This window comes from Rhipicephalus sanguineus, chromosome 3, assembly GCF_013339695.2.
Source record: "Rhipicephalus sanguineus isolate Rsan-2018 chromosome 3, BIME_Rsan_1.4, whole genome shotgun sequence".
NCBI classification, from domain to species: Eukaryota; Metazoa; Arthropoda; class Arachnida; order Ixodida; family Ixodidae; genus Rhipicephalus; species Rhipicephalus sanguineus.
The window spans coordinates 16,935,127-16,948,534 of record NC_051178.1 but is presented as its reverse complement, the minus strand read 5'-3'; the positions used below and the strand labels follow the sequence as shown (position 1 = coordinate 16,948,534).

General features: G+C 46.5%; 1 pseudogene; it reads right to left on the bottom strand.

Annotated features, from left to right (window-relative positions):
- Nucleotides 1-12,593, bottom strand: part of LOC119386470 (dual oxidase maturation factor 1-like) — a 192,320-nt pseudogene extending 179,727 nt beyond the window's left edge.
- Between the last annotated feature and the right edge of the window lie 815 nt (nt 12,594-13,408).

Below are 13,408 nucleotides of genomic sequence, written 5' to 3'. Positions count from 1 at the left end.
GTCTTAATATTATACGACATAAGGCTAGCAGCTAACTCTTTTTAGTCCGATCTCGCGTAACTCTACAAAACGCTGGTGTATGGGAATACGGCCGCTCCCGGGAGAGAAGCGGTTTTCGTGCAGTTTGTCGTATCAGCGGTCACATCATGAAAGGGTGAGATCGAAGGATATACGAGCTGCTTGATGATGTCTGCCGAGATAGCGCGCATGCCAGCGCGCGCGACCGCACCCTTATAGTCAAAGTTCACAGTTGCTCGAGCCACGTAGCCCCCCTCCCCCCCACCACCCGAACCCCATTACCCCGGCGTCCCTGCATGCTCCTTCACTAAGCGAAAGACGGCCGGGGCGTTTCCTCTCTGGCTGAGGAGCAATCGACGGCAGGTCTCGCACGCTGGGTGATGTTATCGAATGCGCCCTCCGTCAGAGATGGCCAGCTTGTTTCATCTCTGCTTGAGCCGTGTTCCTCGCCGGCTCTCGCGAGCTTTTAATCGCGGGTACAACATGCCATGCGCAGAGCGATGTTGTCTATTCGGACTTTATACGGAACATGATGACGATGGTGAAGACTTGTCCATTGTCAATATAATTGTTATCGCAATAAAGAAATATACAAAAACTGTGGAAGCGGGTTCGCCTTTTTTCTGGGGAGCTGCATCGTCTCTACTGTAAAGAGTTCGTCTGTTGGAAGACTCAAATAATCCGACGCCTTTTCGATTGGTTTAGTTCGCGACTTCAGTACCCTTCTCGAAGGCGATATCTCCTCGTCAAATAACTTTTCATAAAGCACGCGTACAATGTCAGCACTGAGCGTTGAGCCTATCAGGATTTGGCGCTTGTCTGCTACGTCCTGCTATCTCCGCTTACGTAGTCGGAAACGCACAAAATGGAGCGAAATCAGTTCATTGCGCACGATGTTCAGGCGAGAAAAGAAAGAACGGTTAGGCGACTGCACGGCAAAGCAGAATGGAAGACAATTCACAACTGATATGTCTCGTGTATGCACCAATCCAGAGTATGCGCCCTAATGATGTCACGTGAATCACAGTTCTGGGGTCACGAAGTGCGCCACAAATACAAGAAACGCCAAGAGTCAATGACGCGCTCGATTTTGTATTTTCAGAGGCGGTTTTCACGTGTCGTCGGAGCTGTCCGACGACACGTGAAATTTCGGCGAGGGACCGTAGGAGAGGAGAAACATCTGGCGTCTTTCGTTAAGCAGCTGGAGTCTTTTCGTTTTGCTTTAGAAACATCTGGCGTCTTTTCGTTTTGCTTTTAGAAAACATCTGGCGTCTTTCGTTGGTTTATTTCATCAATCAACGGCGTTTTGAACAAAATTTTTATTGTTTAATCACGCACGGGAGAAATCTCACCAGGCACTACCTTGGAGGTAAACAATGGCTGCTAATGGGTATGAGAGACAGAAGAAGTCGGCTTTTAGCTAACACTTACACTTCTACTAACGTTTCCTACTGGAACATGCCAATGGCTGCTAATGGGGAATGAGAGACAGAAGAATTCGGCTTTTAGTTAACGCGCACGCTGCGAATTTTTTATTGTTCAACAACGCACAGGAGAAATCTCCCACCGGCACCACCTTAGAGGTCAAGATGTGGTACTAGCGTTAAGACTGGTTACGCACTACGACGGGGACAAACGGGTGCCGCTTTAAGAAGCTTCGCCCCTAAAATGCTTCCGAAGCGCGGAATCGAACCAGGGACCTCTTGCTCCGCAGCGAGTGGCGCTATCCACTACGCCACGAAACGCATATCCTCCACGTAGCTAACGGCGAGCGTTATATACACACCCTTTACCGCTGGACGGACTCAGAGACGGCAGGCGATAATAAGCGTTTCTTCATTACCAGCGAGATGGCGCTAGGAGCCCGACGGGCGCATTTAAAAGTCGTCGGCGAGAACCTTGCCCTTCCGCTGTCTGCTCTCGCGGTTTTCTCGTGGTGAGGGGAAGAGGAATGTTTCAAGCTTTCACCGTGATGTCCGCGCTGATGTTACGGCGCGTACGAATGTCACTCGAGCTCAGGGACGCCGCTAAACGAACAAACAGAAGATGAGCGCGAACTATCAAGTGTCACAGCTCGACACTTGAAGCAAGCTAGTTTCCTTCGCTGCTTCGGCCGCCTTTGCAACAGGAGCGCTGTTCAAACTGAGCGTATCCATTGGCGAGCCTCACTTTGTATAGCATTAGCTTCCTGCTATCGCATTCATTGCTTCGCCCTTGCGGTGAAACTGTGACTTTTTTTTTATTTAGGATACCATTTTGGGCGAAGCGTCTGTGAGTTACAGGGCTCCGTGGCGGTGGCACTGTTCGCAAAAAACCTGGTGACGGAGGGGGTAAAAAGTGCGGGTGTACACAAATGAGGCCCCAGAAGGTGCGCTGCTCACATGCGCATTTATATGAGCCGTTTTCTAATAACAAATGCTATCATTATCGTCGTCTGGTGGGCTATCAGCAGTTTGTGATACCGCACTCTGATCATTTGTCGAGGTAACCTGTCATTCCACGTTGCGGCATTTCATTGTTGCATTTCATTGCTTCACGCATGGCCGTCAACGTTGCCTGTAACAACAGAAGCGTTGCGCTAAGCACGTGAGTGAAGGTGCATTTCCCGGCATGGAGGAAGGTAAAATCAAGTTGGAGCATTGCACAATGCGATACAAAGAAAGAAAGAGAATTATTAGATCATTCACGCACACGCCAAGCTTTGCATTACCCCAGTTTTCTTATAGGAAGGGGGGTCCTAATTTTTTTTTTTCATGGCTGCTCGCGGTAAGAAGGAACGACAACATAGGGAGTCAAGTCTGGTGCTTCCAGCCATCACTACTTTTAAGCTTATCTATAATCACAAAGAATAAATATATAAAGATGATGCCATTTTCTACAGCATCATTTGCAGCTTGTGATACCACGCACATCCAAGTCACACCCACACAAACATGCAAACAAGGCCTACCTCAACAGCCTAATTGGAAACCACAGACCATAATTTCGCGCATCCTAAGTTACTTTGCAAGAAATGCGCTAAGAGTTATTTCAACGTTGTAGCACAGATTAAGGAGATATTTTCTGACAAGTTCACAGGGATTAATAGCTCTATTCTTCTCCTGCACATGGCGTCTCTCTCAGGGTAGCATTCCAGGTTCGTTGACTGCTTTTTCATACTTACGTTAAAATCTTGCCTAATTTGCTGTCCTCGAATATTTGACATCGGATGGACGATCACGTAAACAGCGCAATTTTGCAAAAATACTTTCTGGGGTAACAGCGCATTAAAAAAAAAGGACACGAGAAAAGAAGGGACAAAGCACGGCGCATTGGCTTGTCTCTTCCCATGTTCCGTTTCTCGCGCTGTTTTCCAGCAAATGCGAACAAAGCAGTATAGGCACGCACGCGTCTGCCAAAAGAAAATGCGTGCATTTCACTTGAATCAAAATATGGTAACGAAAAATAAAGTTCGCTACACTGTCAACTTAGTTGTATGGACGTTGTATCGTAGCGCAATGTGCATTGCTGAAGCAAACTCCTGCAATGTTATCTTAAGTTTATTAACAACTGGTGAACAAAATGACTTATGACGCTCAATGAATCTAAAGTGAAGGTAATGTCGTTTCTCTTTCCAATTAGCTCTGGCCAACGGCTTACATTTTCATTGTCATTGATATTGTGGTTTGTGAATACCTTGGATTGCACGTTTAATCTGTGGTGATATGAAGTAGGTGTCTGAGCTAACCTCACGCTCGGCCTCGTAAAACATACCTTGAAGCATGATGTGTCGCGGTAAAGTTATACTTGATTATAAAAAACTGGCGCAGGCTGAGCGTAGGCTGACGGAGCCCCTTTGCTGCATGTCTTCTTACCTTCAAGTTTTGTTCAATAAAATTCACTTGATAGTTTGCGCTTGTAGTGTCCACCTCGTTTCGTGTCTCCCTCCTGACTTCGTATTTCGCAGTAACTGTAGCGCAGTTTTTTATAATCATGAAAAACCAACTAGCCCAATACCTCACTTTGCTTAAAGTTATACTTGGTAGTCCGAAATATGAATACGTCTACCCTATTTCGTAAGCACATGTGTCATAATTCCAACATTCAATTCGCGGCGAACCTCGGTGTGCGCTTTATATTTCCCATTGCAGCATTTTAGCGTCATGGCGGTTAGAAGTCTGACTTAGAAAGCTTATCCAATGGCCAAAAAAAAAATTGGCGAAGCTTGCACTAAGTCGCGTAAGGCTTGAAAGAGAGAAACTGGACGAAGTCTAATCTGGTTGCTCCTAGGCTGTAGCGAGGCTTTAGCTAGGTTAGTCACGACACGGATGTCCGAACTCCAGAACAGAGTGTTCGCACCTCTCATAGATACACGAGTACGTCGTCGTTGGCGTAGGGGCTTTCATCGCTTCGGGCTCTTCTCGCAGCCGCCGTTGCCTTTCCCGTTCCCTAGCATGGCAGCTTCGCTCTAGCCGTACCAAGCCCGAAGGTACAGCGCAGCTGGGTGGCCTTCCTTGTTTCCCATTATTTTTTCTTCTCTTTCTCTTTGTTTCTTGTATCTATATTTTGTATCTCTTTCTTTCTATTCATTTCTATTTCTTCCCTTTCTTTTCTCTTATTTCTCTCTTGGTCTGTCCATTTCTTTCTCTCTCGGCTTCTCTCTTAGAATAACAGAGAGCTCAGCTAGTTGGTAAGAATTCTGCTTGCTTGAAGGATACAAGAAACAAGTCAGGACAGCACAAAGTGGTGTCCTGACTTCTTTCTTGTGTCCGTGTTTGCACGCCCCGTCTTTTCAGAATGGCTGCTTTTTTCTCTCTCTTTCTGTGTTTCTCTTCATTTCTATTTCTCTCTCTTTGCATATGTTTCTCTGTCTTTCTATCTTTTTATGTCTTTATTCCCATTATTTCTCTCAATCTTTCTCGCTCTCTTTCTTTCTATAGCTTTCTCTCTCTCTTAGTGAACGAGTGGTGAGTAGTGGGATTTGCCCAATTTCTGTGGCATGATGATGATAGCTTTCTGGTAGGCCGCATAAATTGCGGCCACCTTAAACGGCTTCGCTGTTCAAAATTACCCCTGTAGTCTTTCATGAACTTTGCTATCTTTCAGATCATCACAGTGTCGTACTGCAGTGATCTGCAGAAATTCCGCAACGCCGCATTCACCCGTGCGAGTCGCCACTACCATAGTTTCGCAAGTTAACTCACACCACGCTCGATCAGCCCCGAGAACGAGCACTCGCGATGCTACAATCGCGCAGACGAGAAGCCATGGCAGAACTCGCCTTCTCCGCAGCCTCCTCCACATCTTTCTGCAAGGGCGTGCACCTGCTCCTTTGCGATACAACAGTTATTACTCTTCAGCTACGCTATGAAATTTTCGCAAGGTGGGCGGCGTAAGCTTTTATTGCTATCCAAATCCAACCAAGCTACAGAAAGTTCAGATAATAAAGCTAGAAGCGAAAAACTGCCGCTTTAGCATAAGCTGCACCGTGAAAACTGTGGTGCTCGATAAGAACAGCAAGGTGTTTCAACACAGGTGCAAATCCGTAGTTTTCACCTTGCAGTCTATGAAATCAATGCCACGAAACGAAAAAAAAACAAAACGCGCAGCAAAGTCAGAGCGCAGGCTGGCGGAGCGGTCTTCATAGAGGATATTCTTAAACTCTCTTAGGGTGTCTATTATAGCAAGCACATTTGAGAAGTACCCACTAAGCAATAAGTCATCACAACATGCGAAGCACCCACTACGAGTTTCAAAGGCAATACGCGCACTTACTTACCACTTTGTTGTTGCTACGGTGGGTGATGATGATGATGAGAACGATAAATAATTGTGACCGCCATTTGTAACAGGTGGGATGAATTGAGCCGCCTACTTGTAGCGCAGTTCACCTCGTGTGACGCCTGGTACGAGCGTACGCTTCTTACACGCAACAGTAGATCTGTTAAGGCTCGTCAGAATGGCTCGTTAAGGCTCGTCATAATGACGCTTTTATAGGTTCTTTTCCGAGAATGTTTTCAGCGCAGGAATGGTTCTGCAGTAGAACACTTACAGGACACGCAGAAATCCTTGTTTCGTATCCGGGTAACCCCCCCCCCCTTTTTTTTTTTTTTCAATGTGCGTGATAGCTACGACGGACACAGTCGGCGACGGACAACAGCCTCACCAAATAGGCTGTTTCTACGAGGTAACAACAGCTTATATTCAATATTTCTGCTATATTGTTATATCTTCTCTGCCGCTTGGTTTAGACTCCGCAGTAGAAACATGTGTCCTCAATAGAAAACTTATGGAGTACCTACCGTCGCTTAGCGGAGCGAGTGAATCCACCGGCTGCGACCGCCATCGGTAGCAGTGGATTTCACGCGGCGTTCGAGTGGTTGGGATAATGTTTAAAATCCCCACGAGAAAAAATACAAAGGGAAACCACTATAAAATTTCATCAATTAACAACCGCGTCATCTCGATATTGCAACCAAATATTTATTGCTTTCACGTTTAGTCTCAGGTTTTGATAAAAATGTAGTTTATGAACGGCTGTTTCGCGAACGGAATTTGCTGGTTTACCTTAACGAACTTTCACTCTAAACTACGTTTTACGCAATAGCCTTAGAGAGCTCGTTGCGCAGAAATTCCGGTGTCGGTGTCACAACCGGCGTCCTTGGCTGTGAGCAAAAATCAGCGTTATCCTTGAGCGAAAATTCGAGATACATGCAAATAAATAAATAAATAAATAAATAAATAAATAAATAAATAATCATCGGTTCGAGTGGGAATCGAGACAATCACTTCTGCTTGGCAGTCAAGGTGTTCCAGCAGAGAGCCACTCCCGTGCACGACAGTGCATTGCAAAAAAAAAAAAAAAAAAAAACACTGTATGTTTGTTATGTAATGCGAAGAGCGTCACATTTATTATTGCTTGGCCGAAGCGTACAATCGCACCAGACATGTGAATTGCGCAACGAGTGGTTGGTTTAAAGGCCCGCCAATGACAGAGAAGAGAGGCATAATTAGTTATCATCATTAACAACAGCATCAACAACGTGTGCAGCTGCACGTGTGCGCTTGTTGCCTTACGGACGCGTAGTGGGTACCTCGTCATCTCGCAAAAGGAAGAATTATGTCGCAGGTGGCACTTGGCAACAGGTGGATAGCAAAATGACGTCTTCCGGTTCGATGCCTAGCTCTTCGCTGTTTCAAGGCGTGTGCCGTTCAGTGTAATCGGGGAGAAAACACGTACTTTCTGCGACGCGGTTGTTACCAGTTACCTTGCCTACTCCCCGATTACACTGAACCGCACACAACTTGATGCAGCGAAGAGCTGAGCCTTGAAGGTTCCGTGAACCGGAAGTGCTGTAGCAGACGACGCGCCGTCTTGCTATCCACCTACTGCATACTAGCACGGTGTGAAAAGGTCGACGTTCCTTTTCTTAGGCGTCCACCGAGGAGCGAAGCCACGCTCGACTGAGAAGGCTATGCGAACAGGGCCCGACTGCGCGTTCTTCTCTTGAAAGTGAAGCTCAAGCCTGCTCCAAGTTTTTGGGACTCCATAGCGTAAGTATGCCCCTTTGTCAACTACTAGCTGACGGACAACGCATGTTTCCAATGGGCCTGGTTTCTGCTGCTTTTTGTGAGTGCTCTTCAGATGCAGGGCGATCAAAATGGCGTTTCGCACGCTCAGAAACTCTATGCAATTGAAAATGTTGCAAAAATCAAGAAGCGTTAACTACGCGGATGAAATCCAAATTAGTTAAACATAAAATACGTCAGAAACTGTAGGTTTTGGCATCTGCTCATGAGAAAATACTTGTAATGCTAGAGAACTTGGGTGTGAAACCTGAAGGTGCCTATCAAACAAGCGAGGTCGCCTATTCCCGGGAAGGACATTTCTATTGTCTTTGCAGAACAAGATATCTACAGTGCCTATATATATTGTACTGTAGCCGTGCTGTACGTTCGTGAAAATGAAATTAATGAAGAAATGCTATGCATATGAGACACACGCATATCTATAATTAGCAGAAAGTTGTAGATGGGAAATAAAGTATCAGAAATCCTACGTCTTCGCTGTTTTCAAGCGTCGTCCTCGTTGGTTGTTCATTGATTATTTTGTTTTACGAGTCGGCCAAGTATATTGTTTGCGCGCTTTATATGCACTCTGCTCATTTACGGTTTTACTATAGATATGAGGTATCCGACTCGTGATGCTATACGCTGCAATCTTTGGTCGCAGTTTCATGCACAATGCTTCGAATTAAGTGAATATCGGAGTAGTGGTGGTAGGAAGCGGGTCGCCCGGAGAATTAAATAACAAAATTTTGACTGTGCTCCCTAATTTCTTAAAATGCCTATTGAGTTCGGTGTCCTAGACCTAGATAGATAAGCCACGGGCAAAACACAAGGAATCTCTGCATTTAAATAACATTTGCGTCTCCTTACTATTTGCCAACCCGCAGTAAGAAGGAGCCCTTACTTCTCAGTCCAGTCGCGAACATTGACGCCGCAATGCGCCCAGTCAGGCCGCACGAATATTTCACCGCAAGTTGGAAGCTATCGACGCATAGACGCGTTTCGTGTAAACGACGCGCACCGACAAGTATCCAAGGCATAAAATAAACTTCCATAGTTGTACGTGTGCATTTCTTTCATACGCGTGCGCTCGAATAATTCCCAGCTGAACTTAACAAATGACATATAAAACGGTCACAAAGACGGCATTTGTCACGCGTGACGCATCTTATTCGTCCGAATTGTACAGTCAAAACTGACGCATGTAGTCGCCATGGGTTTCTGAGATGCTGCAGTGCTGTTAAGAAAAGTATGTTACAATAACAAAACGGCATTACAGCAGCGGCGCGCAGAAAGCCCTCTCCGTCATGTGCCTCTTGCAAGATGGCGACCGGCCTGTCTTTCAGAGGGCCGTCTCGACTACAAACTTCTTAGCCCTCCTTGGTGCCGAACTGTGCAAATGACATTATCGAATTCATGGTATTGACGAAATACCTCGAGGCTTATCGCCCAAATTACGCCCAATTCTGCAAGGAAGTGTGTATTTCACATGAATTGCGGTATTTCCTGCAGGAAACTTCAGATGAATTAGCCCGTCCTAAGACTTGCAATGCATAAAATTAAATAACGCCAGTGACACATCATAACATAACGCTGTCGGAAATACTGAGATATTGTTATCTGGAGCATGTATGTGCTTTTTATCAAGAGTTGTAACGCACCCGTACCCTGCCTTGCACGAACAGCTGGTCCGATCTACCGCCGCGTCGCAAACAGTAATCGTCGCTTCATGTGACAGACTGTTGAAGGCACTCGCTTGCAAAACAAATGCGAGAAAGTCAGAACTAAACAGCTTTGCTGATGCACTCACCGACGTGGCGTGCGTAACCAACGTTCCCCGCCTCACTAAGACGCCGAGTTGTCTTGCACGTCTTGTCCCCATACCGTGGGTGAGGTTCAGTGGTAGTGAAACCGCGAGCAGTCAGCGGGTTATATAAAGTGGTACGTACGATGCTAGCTACAACGATGATGCGCGAAGAGGTAAGCTGACAGCAAGAAAACTCAGCAGTCAATATCAGCTTGTTATTGCAACGAACAGAAGCACGAAACTTATAGCAAAAAAAAAAAAAAAGATAAGCGTGTAATAAACAGTGTGAGTCAGCGAGTACACATGAAATCTTGACAAAATTTCAGGCGCCATTCTAGGGCGTGCACTTTAAAGAAATTTCGCGAGACTCGGCAATGCATGCGCTTTTGCGACTTGGCGCATACGGTGGACTCGGCACGCCGCCAGAAACTGCAGATGTATGTGACGCAAACAAAACTTGTAGAGGCGAGACCATCGTACCCCCTAAATCAATTAGCCAGGTACAAGCCACCCTAATAATGTAATCATGAGGCTTAGCTTGCCTCTACGACGATACGAGGCGCGCGTATAGTGAGATTCTCCGGGTAATGTTTGCCTCCTGCGGTTGGGGAACGTGCGCCTAAATATTGCATTTCGCCCTCGTGGAAATGCGATGGGTCGCGGGCATAGTTGTCGATTGCACGTAGAAAGGCGATTGCTCCTTTAAAGGGACACTCCAAGCAAATAAATGTATGAAGGACTTAAAGGTCAATTCTTTAGAACATCCAAAATGTCGATATTATGCACAGCAGCGCTTTAGTAATCGAAAAATCAACGTAAATCTAGGACACGAACTGCGCCAACAGTGAAACAACTGATACTATAGTCTGACGAAGCAGAAGGGCCTCATTACCCTTTATCACTGCCCCCCAGTGCATTCATAATAAAAAACAACATTGCAGATGTACTAAAAGGCGGAATAAAATGAAACGCGCATTTCAGTTTGATTCGTGGAAAAAAGAACTCGACGTTAACCTTGAGAACGACGCGGCTGGTCCAAAAGTTCCGTTTCGCCGAGCGCCGTCTGTCAGGCAGGAAAGGGCGGGCATGGCAAATGATACGTCACCATTCCAGTTTTCCAAGGCGGGTGGTTTGAATGACGCTACCCGTATGCGGACCACTAAAACTTGATTTTCTTTCGAACTAAGCATTTCATTGGCACGAAACAAGCACTACAAGGTTTCTACAACGCTATTTCAAAAATGGACGTTGACTTCAAGTGAAATGTCACCACGGCAGTTTTCGTCATTCATTTGAAGCTTGAAGCAAGCAAAAAGTGAAGACAAATACACTATGGGTTACACTTACATTTGATTTTTTTTTTTGTCCCGAGATTATTCATCAATTCATTTGGCTTGTCTGATCCCCTGTTTTGCTAACTAGGCACTCTGTCTTTTCATCTCCATGCGGTATCGTAACAATACGTATGATCTCTATCAACTACCGCATCAATTTCTCGTTACTATGTTTGGGAACCTTACACACACGGATGTGCTCTGTATCATGTTCTTTTACTGATGCACTAGTTCGTTCTCGTAATATACCCTCTCTGAGTCCCCCCCTCTTTTTTTTGCCTGGTTCTCTTGGTTACTCAACATATTTTTCCGCAATGTGTTTTCACTGACCACCACAGTCATATAATACCGGGACGGGCCCAATAGGGGTAGATATTAACAAAATAAATAAGACGGGCCATTCCCCAAGGATAGGTCAGTCATTCATCTAGAAATATTTTGTAGTCTGATGCCTTTATGGGCAGATCTTCCAAGATTTAAATGTAAGGTGTGAGGGCTGGCGAATGTTTTTTTTTGTGTGTGTGTGTGTATGCAAATGTTATATCTCAACACTAGTCCAACAGGGTACGTAACTGCACTGGTAGGTGCCTAACGAAGCGCAACAAACAGCTTAACAGCGGGGCGTGGTAACGACACCAACGTCTGTCGTCTTTAGTGCACTAATACACTGCTCGCTTTCAGGTCGTGGTGAGGACGTCTATTACCCCCTCGTTGTGCTTGTTTTAGCAAGCAATAACAAGGCTGAGCACGCCTGCGAGTAGTGGCGCTGCGTGGCTTCAGTTTGGGTCGTTTCGGTCCGGCGAGTCATGACCTTATTGGACTTTCGTCCTCCTGGATTAGCTGTGTGTTCTCTCATGACAAGCGTATTGGGGTACTTTGAAACAGCTCGCCTTCAGCTGTATTAATTTTCAGAGAATCGTGAGTGACGTTAGGCCGCAATTCATTCAAAAGAACGTTTCTTGAGGTTCATGAAAACGTTTAGAATGACAAAGAAAAGTTGTTCACAAGGCGGCCACTTGAAGCCTGGCGCGAGTCCAGAGGAAACCAGCGCTCACCCAGTTATCGCCAGGAGGGTTGCGGAACGGGTCGCCTTCGAGTGAAGGCTATCCGCCCAAAGTCACGGAGACGTCGGCGGAACGATCGCGCTCACGGCCGAACACATTCCTGCCGCTTGTCCAGCGTTCGCGCCAGCATGCTGTATACGAGCGGCGCTGTCAGCAGCTTTTCTTACTGCTCGGCTTGTCTGGCATAATAACATTGCTTGTAGAGACACTTGGTTATCACAGCTCAATGACAGAATTGTGCGAGTTTATTCTAATTGAATTATGCCGTTGAACACTACTGTAGAACACTGCTGAAATCCTGCTAAGAGAGGCTCAAGCAATACGCGCCCGGATCTTTCATCCGAACGATGGCGCCCCTAGAAGATACTATTGCTGCGTTTGCTCTTGCGATGTGCTCAGTCTTGGACGTTTTTTTTTTTCTTTTTTTTTTGCTTTTTGGAATAGGCGATCTAAACTTCCCACGTTGATCAATTCTGAGAAATGCGCATGATAATGGGTGCATTAAATTGTGAACGAATATTCAGGGAGATATCGTCCAGGCTAACGTGTGATGCCGCGCCCATCTACTGCCTTTCCCGCAACGAACCGAGTCAGCTGTTCCCCAAGACACACATAGCCAACGCGGGATCTTAACGACATGCACTTACCGGGCAGGTGTGTGCCACTTGCGAGCAATATCCAGCCTTGGCGACGCGCACAATGGCGAGCACACAAGCGGCGGCCCCGCAGGCGGCGGTACGCAGATTAGCGGCGCACGGCAGCAACACACACGCCTGACTGCCTCACACAGCCGTCGCCATTTCGCTTTCGTTGTACACCAACCGGAATCTCGAGGTGCCCACGAGGCGGCGCGCCATTCGTCGGAAATCCCTGCACGTGTGCAAGGAGGCGGCGGGTTTCTCCCCGGCTTCCGGCTGGCAGCGGCCTTGAACCTGACCGGTGTCCGTCTCGGCGGCGGAAGAAAGTGTTGTGTGTGTCGCGGCGGGTGAAGGAAAAACAGGATCCTCCGAGGAGAACAGCCTGTCAGCGAGAAGGAGGGGTCAAGGGGCGCCCATATACCTACACATGCAAGGCACGTGGCCTTGAGGCGTCTCTATGCGGCATGCGCACGTTCGGCCACAAGGCGGTCCCGCTGCTATGATCAGCGTTTGGCAAACAATAACAACGAGTGCCGTAGACGCATCCCTAAACCACGCCTGGAATATGAAAATTATTGCTTTATATGCTGCATCGTCAGCTGTTGCGCAATACATAATGATGCGTTGATGGTTTATCAGTTGCGTAAATAGGATTCAATATATTGGCGGTGAAAGTGAGCAATCTCTTCCGTGCGAAGCACCTGGTTGTGCTTGGCAGGACCTAAGAAGCACATATTTGTTGTTTTAATACTTTCTTATAGAGCGGAGAGTCATTTGAAGCGACAACGAAGTTGAATTTAGCCAGCGCTGACGGACGTAGGCGAACACCGTTAGGCAAATTTAGCCGATGTTGGCATGCCAGTAAAGGTGGTATACGTCACGGCATGCATATTATGTCAAATGTTTTATGATATGCATATTTTCATATCCTGCTCAAAAAACGACCGCAGTGGCTTCTTGACATTGATGTTTTGGTAATGCTTGTTCGCGGGAGAGTTG